This window comes from Thunnus thynnus, chromosome 15 (assembly GCF_963924715.1).
Source record: "Thunnus thynnus chromosome 15, fThuThy2.1, whole genome shotgun sequence".
NCBI lineage: Eukaryota > Metazoa > Chordata > Actinopteri > Scombriformes > Scombridae > Thunnus > Thunnus thynnus.
The window spans coordinates 24,838,567-24,843,789 of record NC_089531.1 but is presented as its reverse complement, the minus strand read 5'-3'; positions in this window follow the sequence as shown (position 1 = coordinate 24,843,789).

Genomic DNA, 5,223 nt, shown 5'->3' with positions numbered 1-5,223 from the left:
CCTTTAATAGTCTACCGCCATGCTAGCAACTCTGTCAGCTAAATGCTAAAGTCAGCTTGCTAACATGCTGATGTTCAGCAGGTATAATGTTTACCATGTTCACCATCTTAGCTTAGCATGTTAGCATGCTATTTGCAAATTAGCACCATATGGGGCTCTAGATGATTTAGGAGTTCACTAAAGTTATTTACATTCATCTCTGGAGGGGAATATGAATGTCTGTATTTCATGGCAATCCACTTATAGTTGTTAAAAACATCTTACTCAAGCCTCAAATGTCAACTTCATGGTGGTGCTAGAGGAAAAGCCAAGGGATCACCAAAGTTATTAAGATTCATCCTCTGGGAAACATGAATATCTGTGTCATTTAACACTTGTTGAGATATTTCATTTTGGAACAATAATCTACATAAGAAAACAAAACATTTTCAATTTCCCTGCTTTTAATACAGAAAGCTCATGAGTTTTGATCAGCAGCATATTGAGTTACACAGGCAATTTCAATTTAATGAATACAAGCCGCCCGCCAAGCCTTATATGGCCCTGAAATAAAAACATGGCTAATGATCCTTAAAGACAGAGGAAAGCCTGTTTTTGTGCACATTAGGGAGAACAAGCATCATTAACCAACTGCAAACACTTCTTAGTCCTGCTTTATGTGGAGAAAACAAGGCCTTGTATTTCCTTGGCTGGACATCTCTTCCTCTGGTATAGTTTCAGGCCTGAGAGGACACAAGGCTGGAGACATGTTGTGACCATAATCACATGTTTAGCAGCTCGTTATTCATGGCCCATTCACTTCATCCCCCTCCAGAGGGAGGGAGGGAGAAAGGGGGAACCGAGATGATAAAGTCAAAGTTTATTATGTACCCAGTAGGCTGATGCAGCATATTTGGGACACGGTAATTCATCACTGTCAAACGCTTGTGGAGAGCAGCTAATAGCTGTATCAGTGTAACTCTCAGTTACTCATCTCTTAGACTGCAAACTTATTGTGCTGATTTTTTATTTGTTGTTATTGTTTTGTATGTATAAGCTATTCTTATAATGGATGAAAACCCCTGAATAGCTGCCTGACTCAGAATGGTTAAATTATATATGATTTTACACAACAACAAACTTCCACTTCAGTTAAATCAAATGACATGAACTGAGAACACCTTGAATAAAAAGTTTGTACATTTGGACGAGAAAGGTTTGGAGTCTGGCCTGTGAGAGAAGGTTGAATACAAGGGAACGGCTGGCAAATTAATAATGTCTGTCGGCAGACAAAAGCAGCCCTAGAGGATCTTTTACCTTTATGTGAGCTTGAATTAACTTTAGAAACACAGCACCTAAAGTCTGAGACACAAACAAAGAAGAGACGAATGGACTTGCCAAGTTCATAACTCCTTGAGTGGACATCTAAAGGGCTTTCTTTTGGCTGACCGTCAGTTTCCCCACTCTATTAAAAACTCCAATTAACTTTTCCCAAATTTAAAGGATCTCTCACTATCAAATCTTAATGTTCTTTTCTCACCCAAAGTCCTCTCAATGGGTTATTTTATATTGAAGTGAGAATGTTTTCCACTCAGCATTCAGCTACAGACAGTGCGGGATTCAACATCTGCCCTCCTGAGATGCTTTAAAGATGCAAATTTGGTTTATACTTGAAGACGGGAGTGGCATGTCAACGAAATGTCAGTTAAAAGATGAAATGCCGCCTTTTAAAAACTGGACATTATTTTAAAGTGGGTGTGACTGCTGTTATTGATTAGTCAGGGATGCTTGCCAACTTTTATTTTAAAGCTTTTGGAGGACGAAATAACACAATCCCCTTACAAATGAACATTTGAATTCATAGCCAATAAAACACACTTATTCTCAACTCCAGTCACTCCGGATTTTTGCTGCTACAGTTTTACGTGGTCTGGTATAATGAGTAGCTTATTGGGGCTAATGTTAGCCAATGTTCATGGACGTATATTAGTGTATGGACGGTAGGGACACGTCCTTACCAATGTCAAGTTCTTGCTCAATTGTCCTTACCAACATTTTTACCCATCTCAAACAATCTTGCCATTTTAACTACTCATGATGATACTAATAAGATCTCTGCAGAGTTGCCAGGTGTGTTTTCTGCAAGAAGTGAATTATTATGATAAAAAGTGAAAGAGCGAGATTTGGGGGACAGCCGACTTGATGATCTGGCAACCCCTAACCTCAAGCTGTGTTATGTTGTCAACTAGCTGCAGCCCAGCAGCAGCAGCAGTAGCAGAGTCGGTGATGAATTTATAATTCAAATATTATAGACATAAAATAATTTAAAATGTCTTAACTGGACAAAACTAACATCATATTTAAATTTCAGGCATTAGATGCTTGTTAGCTCTGATATTTTGTTTAATTAAACAACTATTACTGTTCTTATATGCCAAAATGAATTAAGACATCTGGTCCTTTTTTTAAAGAAGAACTGAAGCGTAAATAACAGCTGTGCTTATCTCATTTTAATGTTCTGTAATCAATCCAAACATTTATCTCCTTTGATATTATTAGGACACATATTTATATTACCCCATCCCTCCCCTTTTCAAAGAGTGGATGACTAATTATTGTATATGGGTCATAATAACATGGATTATTTATAAGCTAATTTAGCTGCAGCCTGTCCAACTGATCTGTTTGTGAATGTGTAGGCATCATTTCATTATGAAAATCCTGTCAGCAGCAACCCGAGCAGCGCAGAGATACAGACGGGTGAGCTGCAGCCTCTCAGGTGAGCTCTGACCTGTCACACCTCTTCAGGAGTCGAATGAAAAATAATACAAGTAGAAGTTTTTGAGATGATTTAAAGACATATCAGTCAACAAACTGAAAGAAGCACAGAGCTTCTGTCTGGAAACCTTACAGCAGAGAGTTGGTTCAAACAGAGTAGCACGCTACCTACAGGCTTTTATACATTTATTTTCTTATTGCAGTTCTTGTGAACATCTATCATCTGTCAGTTTTAAATATTAATTTTAGTCTGAGATTCACATCAATGAAATACAATGTAAAATATCTCTGAAATAAGAGAACAAGTCTTGCCTGTTATATCAGCCAATAAATATTGAATAAAGTAAACTTTTCGCAGAGTCAGAGCTCTTAATGTGTGTATGTGTGTGAATGTGTGCATATGAAAGAGAAAAGAGAGATAGAGGGCCAGTGCCGTCCGATTAAAAAAAAAAAAAGTCAAAATGTTAAAACCAAATCTACGCTCTTGCCATTGTTAGCTGACTTTAGATAGATAGAGCAAACTGACATTACTGAGTCAGTTTGTAGAATTCATGATGCTTCTCTACTTGTGTCACAGCTTGTTACCATCATCCTGTAACTGCCATTCAGCAAAGGTTATACAAGCTCACTTTAATGTCAATGCTTCTCAAGCATGATTAATGTAAAACTAAAGGGAGATGCCACTTCCCAATACCTGAGTACAAATTATATAGGTTGCTGTAGGTGCTTTAATTGACTTATTTTAATGACCCATACATCATCATGTCCAATCAAGCAACATATAGGCCTCAATGCCCCTGGGTGGTATGGACATGACTGAAGCAGATGTGCTTAGATTAAGTTCAGGCTGAGAGTTTAAACGGGAACTCCATTAAATTTACATATAAAGGTCGGTTTATTAGTGATGGGGTGTGCTACCCAGCCTATCAAAACAGTTATATAATGTCTCTTGTGGCTCTGGAGGACCATTGTCAAGTCTCACAAAATAACCCAGCTGATGTCATCAGTGTTATCTCAGCCTGGTTTTGAAGAATTCAGATTTATAACAGAAAGCCTGTGTCACAAACTGCAAGCAAGCAGTTTAAATACAGCATTTACTAGGCAGATAAAGTCCAATGAAAAGATGCTATTGAGTTGCATTATGGGAAATGTAGGATCCAGGTATTTTGATGCCCCATACTAGGGGCTGAAATTCAGGATATCTCAGCCTCTGCTGCCTCAATTTTGACTATTATTTTTTAATCCATGAGTTACCAAAATTTATGGAAACGCAATACTAAATTGCTGGAGTATCTCTTAAACAGAGTAGAATTTGTTCTTTAAATGCATATCCTGGTGAAATTTTAGAAGATGTACCAATTTTTTGTGCTAAATAAGTGAAGTCAATAAAAGTTTGATTTTTTTCTCTCCACAGGGAAAGCCTTGTTGTTTTCATTGTCAGGGTGGTCAGAGGTCAGGCTGGCAGACACATAGCAGCACCTCTGGCGCTGGTGGATGTTCAATGTTTGCTCAAGGACACTTCTGAATGATGAATGAATGGTAGTTTCTCTAACCAATCACAATCAGCTGGCCATGTTTCTATTTCTAGTCAGTGAAAACGGTTCCTATCATTAAAAGAGTCATTTTTATGTCACCACATTTGCAGCTGTAACCCTGAGCTGTTAGCAGGCATTTAGAAAAACAGATATCCTGCAAATGGATGATTCTACTGCCTTCACCAGTGTTTACTTTAGCATCAATCAGACTCATGCAATTATTGTTTCTCTGCTGTCGCTTATTTTGAATAGACTCAGCTGAGCTGACGTCGTGTTGACAGACTGGGATAAATTAAAGATAAGCCAGTGAGTCAGGCTTTCAACTGGTAGCCTACTGGTCTGCAAAGCCAAACCCAATGTATCAGCTGGGTGTGTCTGCCTCTGACTTTATGTCAAGCAGAGTGGATGAGAATCTTTGATTCAGCTAACAAGAGCAAGCTGTAAATTCTGTGCATGTCCCATTTTATTAGCCAGTTCTTTCACTTCTCCCTCAGTTTGGGAAGCTTTCCAAAAATTCATCTCGACGAGCACAAGATGACGCACAAATGTTTCCAAAATGCATAATATAGCCTATATATATATATATATATATATATATATATATATATATATATATATATATATATATATATATTATCTTTATCCAAAAAATAAATCCCAGTAGATCATCATTCATCTGATGTAAGATGACAGCTTGGTAACCCACATCGACTAATACTTTTTAGTCGTCCCACATTGATCCTCTTCTAAATCTATTAAAAGCACATTTCGGTGCCCAGTAATGACTTTTCCATGATTGGGGAAAATGATTTACAAGGCTACAAAAACAATTAAAGAGTTCCTGCTTCTCTAATAACAGTGAGGAGAAATACATAACAAACACTCCCCCTGACGCTGTAACATTGTACTGAAGCAATCGTGGTTTCCCAGA